Source organism: Dasypus novemcinctus, chromosome 3, assembly GCF_030445035.2.
Source record: "Dasypus novemcinctus isolate mDasNov1 chromosome 3, mDasNov1.1.hap2, whole genome shotgun sequence".
Taxonomy (NCBI): Eukaryota; Metazoa; Chordata; class Mammalia; order Cingulata; family Dasypodidae; genus Dasypus; species Dasypus novemcinctus.
In genome coordinates, this window is record NC_080675.1 from 29,928,223 (window position 1) to 29,940,429 (window position 12,207).

At 39.7% G+C, this 12,207-nt stretch overlaps 1 protein-coding gene across 31 annotated transcripts in view; it reads right to left on the bottom strand.

The window, feature by feature from the left end:
• Positions 1 to 12,207, bottom strand: part of NRXN3 (neurexin 3) — a 1,657,938-nt gene that overhangs the window by 1,183,578 nt on the left and 462,153 nt on the right. The gene's annotated exons all lie outside the window — the stretch shown is intronic.

Below are 12,207 nucleotides of genomic sequence, written 5' to 3' on the forward strand. Positions count from 1 at the left end.
ATGCTTGTAGAAGAATTGGTTCAGAATGAATAAATAGCTGGTCTGACAAAGGGCTTTTAATTCTAGGTACTTTATATTGAGCAGTATCTAAAAATCAGTTACTCTGAAAGATTTGATATCTATCTGTCAATAACAGAGCTAACTTTGGTTTCTCTGGTAGAGTCCTGAGCCCAACAGAACATGAATGGGCTATTAAGTAGGAAATTGGACCCGAGAAGAAGACCAAGCAGGTGAGCCAAGGGGAATGGAATAAATTTTGGCAATATAGTTTAGCCATACAGCAATACTACCCTTAGACTCAAGCAGAATGGCCCCTGATCTGTTTAGATGGCTGTCGTCTGCTCTTCTCTGGCCACATTCATCCCCATGGAACTACACATCCACAAGGCCAAGATGGCAGCCTGTCTTAAGTCCATACACCCAGTTAAGATCATATTCCACATTCTGAGTAGGACCCCATAGTTTCCTGCCCAAACTACACTGAGTTTATTCCCCGGGCTTGTGTGGAGCTCTTCCCTGGATCCATCTTCCTGAAACCAAGTATGATGTCTGTGTACATCATCATGATGTCTGTGTAGTCAAGGGGAGCTGTTTGCAAGGGTGTTGATAGAGCTTGGCCATGTGGGTTGTGGCATCTGCACACATTAATACCAGAAACCTCTTGTGATATAGGATGGAGCCAAGGGTGGGGAGAGAAGGGGGACGAGGCAGCTTGTTCTCTTTACGCCGCCATTTTCCAAAGCAGAACTCTGAGGAATCCAAGAATTCTAAATGTGAACCTGGCTTTCCTGGTAGTTATAAAGGTATATTTGCCAAGGTAAAAGAGGATAGAATATATTTTATTTAATTACTTGTTAATTTTACTTATACTTTTGACACATAGCATGTAGACTTCCATTTGTCCTTTTTCCAGACCACCTCACTCAGAGTGGCATATTTCATAGCAGGGTTAGTCAAAAGTTATCAAAGCACCTCCTTAATGAAAGGAAATTGGCATCGGTACAAGTTTAGATATAGAGTTTCCCCCTAAATACTGGGGGCTACAAAACAAGGTGGAGGGAAGTCTATTTTCCCTGCCTGAACTATCCTCTGGTCTTATTAACCAGATTCCAGTCCATCTCAACTCAGGTCCTTCATACCCATCACAGTCGTAAATTATAAATAAATAAATTTAAGACCTTCTCATCTTGAGGTATGAGTTATAAAGCGATCTCTATTATAATGGGGAGAGATGACCACCTCCTACATATGGTTAAGTTAATCATAACATTATGGCATCATTAAAATTTGAACCTCAACTTCACACACCCAGGAGTTAAAAAGACACCAAGTTTTTCCTGTGTGTTCCAGAAGGCCTCTAAGATATGTGTCTATCTATACAGGTATATTTCTCTTTGCACACACACAGGTCAAAGCAAAAGGGCTCTGTCCACCTGGAACTGACCACAATGTAGCTCACACTATGTTAATGTGTAAGCACTAACACTTAGGGCAAAAATAGCCACAAAATATCACAGAGCACAAATCTGATACTGTCTGCATGTCTGAAACCCCTTAGTGGCAGTGTCTAAGTTCATGATCTTGCCCCTCATTTCTGAAGAAATGCCTTTGTTAAAATGCAACTGGACAAGTCTCTGTTTGAACCATGTACATGAAGGTGACCCTGATCTAGAGTAGAAGATGGCAAATCAAATGCAGTTATCACAGCTAAGCTCTTTTCCCACAGACGTGTGCACAGAGCCAAATACTGTGTGTGTCCTTGGCGTGGCACGTATATTAACGGGTATCTTCTATATACACACCTTGTATGCCCACTGAACTGAGATAAATGAGCAAGGAAAAGATTGCCTCTAAAGAGAAGCTTAAATTAATCATAGAGTACCCTTCAAAAGGGAAAGCTTAACTCAGAACAGCAAGGTACAAAATATTATTTAATGTGTTATGTGGTGCTTAGTATTTTTCATATAATTAGTTCAAGAAATCTGACTGAATCATTCATTTTGGAGCTATGATTTTTTAGAGATTTGTTCATTCAATGCCCTTATTTTATTAAGGAAGAAACTGAGGACTAGGGGCGATGAGTAACTTACCCAAGACCACGGAGCTAGTTTGTGGCCTCTGGACTTTTCCCTAAATATTAATGAACTTTCCCCATGCCCATCACTCCAATAGGACACATACTCCTCCTCTATTCCTCAAAGGCCATGGCACTGTACATTTACTTACAATTAATCCTCAACCTTGGATAAATTGAACCATAAACCTACTCCGTTTACCCTATGTAAATCACTCTTATACATACTCACAAGTATTTCTTTTTCGCTGGAATCTGATTGTACTTAAAACAAAATAAACTTTGGAGTGGAAGGCCACAGAAAAAAAGACAGTGGTGTAGAGACAAGAATACCACAATAAATATATAAGAAAACCAATGTAAGAAAAAAAATTTGTCTATGGAAATCATATGCATATTTATGTGAATTCCCATGTAAATATACCAGAAAGATTTTCAGATATCTGCATGCCTTCCTTGTCAACTATCTAATAAAAACTGTTCACAACCTTTCAAATCTCACCATTCATGATGAAACTTTTCAGTTTACTTCTTCCCTGGGCCAGATGAGGCTACCGAGAACAGTGTCACCCTAATGGCTGGGTAACTCGTCCATATATCAAAACAGTTTCTCTTTGAATCATATTGTAGATAAGCAGAATCATTTCATTTTTAATTTATGAAACACTTTCCTCCTGATTGGTGGAGGGGCCTTGGCAATGCAGGCCCAGTCTTTAAAAGAGCAAATAAGGAGTTAGGAAAGTAAAAGAATGAAGATCAGGATGAAAATTGTGCCTTTACGTACTTTTGCAACCACATTTTTCTCCTAATACCCCAAACTATCTTAATTTCTTTCCAGTAGCCAACACTCAAATACTTTCTTATCACCTTGAAATCCATACTAAGTTGACAGTGAATGTAACTAAAGGGGCAAAACCAAATAGGAACAACCTCATTTCTAAGCCCATTAAATAAAAATGCAATGTTATTCCAAATCTGTTTTACATATTTGATATTTATACAGAGAAGGAGATTGAAGAGACATCGCAGTCACCTTGTAGGTATTCATGCTAAATCAGTAGAGAAAATGAATGCAGGGGATTATGTAACACAATACACAACAGCTTAGCATAAAGCTACAGCTTGGCAAGAGAATAGGCCCTGACATAGCTAATGGACTGTTTAGATCCATTTAAATTATATCACCCCAAGTTTACAATCAACTGCATAAAAATGTTAAAATAAAAACATTCTCACTGTATGAAAAGTGAAGCTCAAATCTGACAACTCATTTACCCATTATTTGTAAGTGTCCAATTGATTAAATACAATATGCAATTTAGCTATGTATAACTCAATGTATTAAATCAGTTGTATAAGATCCATAAAGCACTGATCTTTCAAATGTCTTGTTAATCCAAGCACTGATAGATGCATGGCATTAACAAGCATTTGCTCAATTCTGTTCTCTACTCCCTCCCTTGAAAAAAAGAAAAAAACCCAACTACTGATTTATACAATAATAAATTTACTTCTATGAGAAACCCCAAAGCAGATTAAAACATTCAGTGCAATGTTTTCTTACTATGCAATCGAAAAGTATGTGTAAATGCACATCTCTGTTTAATTGGGCCTGTGTTTCCTGATGTCCTGCTGTCTTAAGAACACAAACTAGGTTTTGAGATCAATAAATTTGGAGTATTCTGCAGGTTATGGGGAGCCATTGCGTAATTTTGCTGAGAGAGATGGAATGGTCCAATGTGTATTTTTTTAAATAAACTTTTTTATTTTCTTTTAAACAATGTGTATTTGTAAAAAGTGAATATTGCTGGTGGGCTAAGAATGAACTGGAGGGAAGAGAGAAGTAAAGACAAAGAGACAATTTAAGAGGTGGAGAACACATTGGAACTCCTTTTCTTTGGGGGTTCCTGGGGCTGGTTCAGCCTGGAAGTCGATATGTTTCCGGAGGTGGGGTTTGCATCTCACAGGGAAGTAATGGAAGCAAAAGATTCCTACCAGAGACAATCTATGAAAATGAGAAGCAAAGATACTGGCAAGCCGGAGTTCAGAAGAAGCAGCCAAAGTGTGTATACTTAAGGTCCAAAAAAACCTTGGAAAAAGCAAAGGCTGGAGGCAAAACTTGAAGAAAAGGGACAGAACATTAGACATGAAAGGGCTCAAAATGAGAAATCAGGAATGGGTAAAGAAGGATTCTAGAGCCATTTGCAGGCAGAGCCACATCATTTCTAAACGTGTTATACTTTTCCAAATAGTTTCCTAATAAAATTATTTTTATTCTCTCAACATGCTGTGAGGTCAGTTAGCTCTGATTACAAAGAAACTGAGGCACATGGAGTTGAGATAGGTTGTCCATGGCACTGCAGAGTCACCCTGATTCTCATTCCATTGCTTTTACTACCAAACCATACCACCACCTGGCCCTCAGAGGAACAGGTGCCTAGGATCCTATATCTGATGTTCTGAAGTGACATGAAATTCAGCTGGCAGAAGGTGAAATCATTGACAATGGCAGATGAGAGCAGCCTTCCCTGTCAGCAGAAACCAAAGCAGGGAAGCAGGGAAATGGGGCGGCCTTTCCTCTGAAATTGGGATATTAAGAAAAGTAGAACAGATGACACTCTTTACCTCAATCAGAGAGCTTTAAAATGGAATTTTTAGACATCACCTGGAAGAGCTTACTACAAATGTAAGCTCCCTGGAGTGGCTACAACCACTGACCCTGAGAAGAACACCTGCTGGGCTCCAGAAAGGAGAGGGAGCCAGTTTCCCAAAGAAGAGCCTCAGAGACGTGGGCAATATTGTTCTCATCTTTGTGTCCTTTGTCCTGCCCATTGGCCTCAGTGCAGCAGTGCAGTACTTTAGTCTGCGCTAATGCAAGGATAACTCTGGCTGGACATCCTGGCCTGGCCCACCCTGGAGCTAATGAAGCATATAAACACATGGGCTACTGCTGGCCTCCCTGCCAGGAAAAGGGATGGCCTATGACATCAGGGTCCACTGCTGACTCCCTTTCTCTGACTCCACAAACTCAGCAGAGCCCACATCACATCCTTTCATCCCAGTAAGAAGTACCTCAGTACTTCAGTAAGTACTGCAGTATATGCAGTGAGGAGTTAAAAGTTCTCAAGCTGAGAACTCACTGATGGCCCAATTTTCTAGCCACTGCTTTCCAAGCAAAGAAGTCCTGGTGATGACTAAAGAATCTCGGATCCCAAGGCAAGGGGTACACAAATGTAGAAATAAACTTCTAGAGAGTAAGTTCAACAATCCCACAACTTTTCTGCTTACCATTAGTGGGGCTTCCATACTGCACAATTTCAAAAGTTACCTTGAGCCAAAGCAAAAATGTGGGTAGTTTTCTGGCACAGGAGCAGAGCAAGGCCAGTGTGAGTTGGCTCTTTCACAATTCTGTTTCCTTTTCATCCAACCTGCTAAGACTCCCACATCCAGAAAAATACCCTACAGGCCTTTTGGAAGCTGTGGGCAGATACCTATATTAGTTTTTTGGCTATGGGATGATCATATTTGCAAATATGAAGGGAATGCTGAAATCCTTTGACTCAAGTAAATTCTATTGTCCATCACCTAAAGGCATTTCTTGCTAAAATTTAGGAAGGAACATGATGGTGTGAGAAAGGCAAAAAAAAAAAAAAAAAAAAAATTGCACAAGTTCCCACACTCTTGTTTCTCTCTGTTCCATCTTCCTTACAATGTATTTTAGGGCCAAAAAAGCATTAGGATAGATCAGACTGCAGAGCCATCCCCCAAGGACAAATGATAGAATCCTTTACCTGCCACATCCCATCACATAGGTATTGTAAAAATAGAGTGTACCAGAAGACAGAAAGTTGTGTCACCATGAACAGTCCTGTACTACAAAAGAAAACACATGGGAAATCTGACCTCCTGAAGCCATTTCCAACTCTTTTCCTCAGTAGGGAAGGCACAGCGGGGAAATAAATGGACTGCTCTGTGCTGACTGGGTCACTCTCTTGCCTGCAGATGCGCCTTCAAAGTGATGAGAAGGAAAAGAGTAGTAAATCAAGTTGTCACTTGGAAAATAAACAGCTAGCTTCCTGGCGAAGGAAGCTGCCTCAGTCCACAAAAGAATGGCCTGGAAAACCACGCTTCACTGAAATCGCTAGAAAGCTAATGGCATCCTGAAGATTGCATTGTTCTCAATTGCATGACAATGAAAGTTAAATACTTGGCTTGTGTTTTAAGTAATAAGGATTCACAGGTGCCTAGTATGCACCAGGTGATGTGCCTAGAACTGAATGCCCTTGAGCCACATGGCAATCCTGTGTGCAATCCTATGAGTGGGTATAACTAGTCACCATTTTACAGATGGAGAGAAATTGTAAAGCTAAAAAATTTTGAGTGCTTACCAAGTGCCAGAACCTGATGTGGGCTCCCATGAAACAAGGTACCCTCCTAAAGCCTAGAGTATAGTAGGAACTTGGTGAGAATGATAAAGCTTGTGTGCTTTGAATTTGAGCAGGCAAGAGGTTTGGCAACCATCTCTAGAATTTACCAAAGTCTATGAGGCCTTAGTTCATCACTTAACTTCCCTAGCCATTTTCCTAAAATCTATAAAAGGAGAACAAGTAAGACTTCATCAGACAAAGGGAGGGGTGGACTTATAGTTAGAAGAAACAGTGTGTTCACTGGCTTGGTCATGAAAAAAAAATGTGTTATTCAGGGGTTGATAAGTTTAATGTGGCTATAGCTGCAGGTATGTATATAGGTATAGAGAGAAAGGATCCAAGATGTAGCCTTATTTGCCATATCCTTGAGGCACTGGGTTTAGGGAGCCAGCAGGGGAGAACTTAAGCTTGTGAGTGGCACAATTATACTTGTTTTTTTAGGGATCGAGTGGGTGGACAAATGACGAGAAAGGTGAAGACAGATCCAGGCATTTCCAAGGTTGAATGGACATTACTTAAGAAACCATGGCCTGAGGCAATTGTGCTGCTTATGCCTGCCTGCCCAGTTGTAATAATTTATGTGATGTGCTGTACATTTTATTTTCCCCTAAACACCAGACCTATATAAGTCAAACTGTAATTATGCTTCTTCTACTACTAGCTTCTCAGTATAACTGTGGGTCAGTCAATCAAACAAGCCTCAAATATAAACAGTGTGCTGCATCTTGTAGAAAGAACTCTGTTTCCCTGTCCCAGGGAATATTTCCCTGACTCCATAAGAATATTTCCTCCCCATTCCCCATAAGGGAATAATTTCAGAGTAACACTGAGAACTTCTTTCCCTTACCCATTCACTTCTTCCAATAAGAGCAGAAGTGATCCATCTGTCTGGTGATAGAGAAAGAGTCTGACTCCCATTGGTCCACATTTCTTAATTAGGAGGTCACTATGCCCCTGTGACCTGCCTTCCCCTTTCTTTCAAATCCTTTCTCATGAGGATTGTGAGATCTCCTCTAGGGTCCTCCATGCTGTGAACCTATCAGAATAGACTGCCTCTGGGAAGGGGAGCCTGGGGTTTCTTCAGTGTTCTGTCTATGCCTGACTGGGTGAGTATAATTTAGGAGGGAATCTACAAGAAAGCCTGATCTGATTGCAGCTCAAAGCCAGTCTACCTCTATAGCTGCTGTTTGGATCCTTGACCCAGCCACTGATTTAACTCTTGTGTCTGTTCCTCAAGTAGTTCAGAAGTCAGAGAACAGTGTTATGGTTTTACCTCAGAACCCAACAAATATTGAAATAGGCACCAAAGTAAGGGTATCAGAATAATAAAGATATAGAATCAATCCTTGAGTTGCTTTTGCTTTGATTGGGAAAATAGACCCATTTGGAACCACACAAGGTCAATGACAAAGAAACAGACCCACAATTTTAGAGTCAGCTCTGAGCCACAGTGTTTACTGAAGATGCATTTCCTGAAGTTACACTAAATTATTGGGTGATTAAAATGGAAGAATTTAACCAGAGTTGCCTTCTTTGAGGTAAGTTTTAGATTGAGTTTTGAAGTTTGTGAATTAAAAAAAAAACTGCAGAAAATACACAAACCCACAAACCTACATATTCTTTCTCCCTTGGCCCAGTCCTAAAAGAATAATCTTCATAGTTGCATGTTTGTTTTTCTTTTATTAAAGTTACACAATCACTATATCAATTGCATGGGGGTCCCAAATGCCAGGTTCTAAGAGTACATTCTGTGGTCTTGATAAGAACAACAAAAACAAAAATTGCTATAAATGCAAAGTTAGAGAGGAGAGAATGGAGGATAATAATTTTGATACAAAGTTAATAATGAAAAATATCAGCAATGAATCTAGAGGGCAGCGGACTTGGCCCAGTGGTTAGGGCGTCCGTCTACCACACGGGAGGTCCGTGGTTCAAACCCCGGGCCTCACTGACCCGTGTGGAGCTGGCCCATGTGCAGTGCTGATGCGCACAAGGAGTGCCATGCCATGCAGGGGTGTTCCCTGCGTAGGGGAGCCCCACGCGCAAGGAGTGCGCCCTGTAAGGAAAGCTGCTCAGCTCAAAAGAAAGTGCAGTCTGCCCAAGAATGGTGCCGCACACATGGAAAGCTGACACAACAAGATGACACAACAACAACAACAACAAAAGACACAGATTCCCGTGCTGCTGATAACAACAGAAGCGGACAAAGAAGACACAGCAAAAAGACAAAGAGAACAGACAACCGGGGTGGGGGGGAGGGGAGAAAAATAAATAAATAAATCTTTAAAAAAAAACAAAAAACAATCAATCTAGAGCAGGAGGTAGAATATCTGATTTTTTTTTTTTCTGTACTGGCTTGCTCTAATTGCCGCCAGAAATAGTTACTCATGATATCTGCATATACATGTTCAGAAAGCAATATAAAGTCATGAAAGGGTCACAGAATTTGGGAAAGCTCATACAGATTTTTAAATATTAAGCAGCAAAGAAGGGAAGCAGATGCGGCTCAAGCAATTGGGCTCCCCTCTACCATATAGGAGGTCCAGGGTTTGATACCCAGGCCTCCTGGTGAAGGCAAGCTGTCCCATGCAGAATGTCACCCCATGCAGGAGTGCTGCCCTACACAGGAGTGCCGCCCTACACAGGAGTGCCAGCCAACGCAGAGCACTAACACAGCAAGATGATGCAACAAAAAGAGACACAGAGGAGAGACAATAAGAGACGTAGCAGAACAGGGTAAGGTAGAGCAAGAGAATGATCGTCTCTCTCCCACTCTGGAAGGTCCCAGGATTGGTTCCCAGAGCTGCCTAATAAGAATACAAGCAGACACAGAAGAACACATAGCAAATGGATGTAGAGAGCAGACAACAGAGGGAATGGGGAGGAATAAACAAATAAATCTTTAAAAAAGAAGAAGAAGCAAAGAATCTGGATTTTTAACCCATATGGACTTTTAAAATATTTATTTCTATTAAATCTCTCTTTAATCCAAGATGAAAACAAGTAAAGAATCTTTCATTAAAAAATCAACAGAAGAAATCTTGGAAGAAGATCTAATCTGCCTCCTGCCTCTGCAAATCTATACCCAAATTATTGTTGGTAAAATTATCCCACATTTAAATATCCAAAGAAAATAAAACAATTGGGTATTATTATGCAAAATACCTAAATATCTATGGAAATTTTAGGGCCTCAGATGGTTCCTGGTCCTAAAAGAGGGAAGTAAAATCACTCTAGAGGCTACTATGCTTCATTTAGGTAAACCAGGGAAGGTGTTAAAGGGTTTTGCCTAATATTTCCTTCATTCATCCCAGAATACATAGTGAATAATGAATACAGACTGTGGGTGGCTGATTAACTTAATCTCCACTAATTTATATATATGCACACACAGATTCTTGATCATTAATGATTAGATATTCTTTACAGTTCCATTCATATATAACAAGAGTAGAAAATCGCGTAGGAAATCTACTCATCAATTTCAAATAATGGTTACTCCTAAGGAGGGAGAGAACAAAACTACATTTTTTTTAAAGATTTATTTTTTATTAAAACTACATATTTATAAAAGGGTAGGAAGCAAAAGTGGCAAAACATTAAAAATTGCTCAGTCTGGATGATGGCTTAGCCAGTATTTGTAATATCCCCTAGTATAGAGTCTATACTTTTTTACATTTGAAATATTCCATACTTTTTCAAAGGTTAATCTCTGAAGATGATTCTGATTAAACACCCAACCCCTCAATAAATATTGAATTACTCTGGTTATTTTATACATGAATGTCAACTCCTCAACCATATGCTGTGAGCAACAATGTTTTCATGCCCTTCTAAAATCTGCCATATAACCCAAAATGTGTTAAATAAATACTTGCAGAATGGCAATATTTATTGGAATGCAGTTGAAATGATCACAGTGATTCTTTTTTTTTTTTTCTTTAAGAAGGTACCAGGGATTGAACTTGGGACCTCGTACATGTGAAGCAGGTGCTCAAACACTGAGCTATACCTGCTCCAATCACAGTGGTTCTAATGCCACAGTGGTTCCTGCCCTCACTTGCTGCTTCTCCCACTCCCTCTGGGTACCCGCTGCTCAGTGGTTTGGCATCACAGAAGGCAAAGGGAAGAAACTGTGATGGAAGATGAGGGAAGAAGATGACAGCTTCATTTGTTATCATGTGTTAGCCTCACAGCAAATGCTGGGAGTCAACCGATGCTGGAGCCTGGGATGTGCCACAAGCCTCATATCTCTTCCTATTTTTCCATAGCGGAATACAATCATCCTAGTTCTTTAAGAAAATCCCCACCGAGAAACCTAAATCTCTGCCCACCCCCTTGACCATCCCCTGCAGCTGGCAGCTCAGTTGCTCCTTTGTTAGCACCTGGCGCTCTAGCCTTCTAGTCTAGACAGAGTGGCTTGTTAAAAGGCCCTGGAGTCAATTCCTGGACAAGATCAATACAACCTTTTATGACACAATGAAAACTTTCTATTTTGTTAAATGTGGCTAATCTACCATTTCTGCAGCACTCCTAAAGCTTTCAGGGCTGAGCACTAGAGCCAAGGTGATTAAACCCTGTTCAGAGACACAAACTGGGGAACTTTGCCAATACAGAGGGTCAATTCTTCAAGACAGGGGCTATATCTTCTTTTATAGCTAGGTGTGCATTTCCTTTTCCTCTGAAAGTACTGATGAAAGTAAAAACTGCTCCATTTTAGGGCTTTTGAGAAGGTGCCGATAATGCCCAGGGTCTAGGATAATTAATTTAAGAATTGGAGTTTAGGGATAGATTAGTAGGGATGGGTGCATATCAAATGGATTCAGACTTTAAAAAAAATGACTAGTGACCTGACTCAATAAAGGAGAAAATCTTTAGTCATTGCAAATTCCATTATAGGATGAATAATTCACATAAAACTAGAATAAAGTGTTTATTTCATTTTCATCATGACTTCATTTCAGACTACCAGCAGAGTCTGTTTTGGGGTCAGAAGAATTTTTTTTTTTGCCAGGGTGTAAAAATAACATGAAAATGAACAATTATTGAACCTCTATTATGGCCCAGGCTTTACACACAGAGGAATTAACCAAGACCTTATTTTGGTGATTTTAAAGTTACAAGAGTTCAAAACACCACTAGAATCAATATATGATTAATAGAGATATTCTATAGGTAGGATATTTAAGTATGTTTTTCATTTAACTGCCACAAAATCCCTGTGAAATAAAGTTTGACTAACTCCAGATAATAAAACTGAGGTTCATAAGGGGTTAAATAACTTGCCCAATACCACAGCTACTAAGAAGCAGATCCAAAATACAAACCAAGGTCAAGTTCCAAAGACTAAATGCCTTCCACTAGATCATTCTGCCTCCTGTTTAGGACTGGGTTTCTTTTGCAAAGACCCTGTCAATAGATTTCCTGTGAGAAATGAAATATTCATGTCTTTTAAAAAATAAATACACCTTTGCATAGCATGTCACATTTAAAAACCACTTTCATATACATTATCTAATTTTGTGAAGCATAACCACCCTTTGGCAGCTTGAGCAGGAGGCTCTGCCTGCTCAAAAAGGCTTTGTTTTCAGCACATATTTGACTATATTAACTAAATACTTCTGGAATTTGAATAAAGATCATAAAATGATAGGAAATTCTATACTGGATAGAAATGGAAATATATAAATGCTAAAATAAATCTTA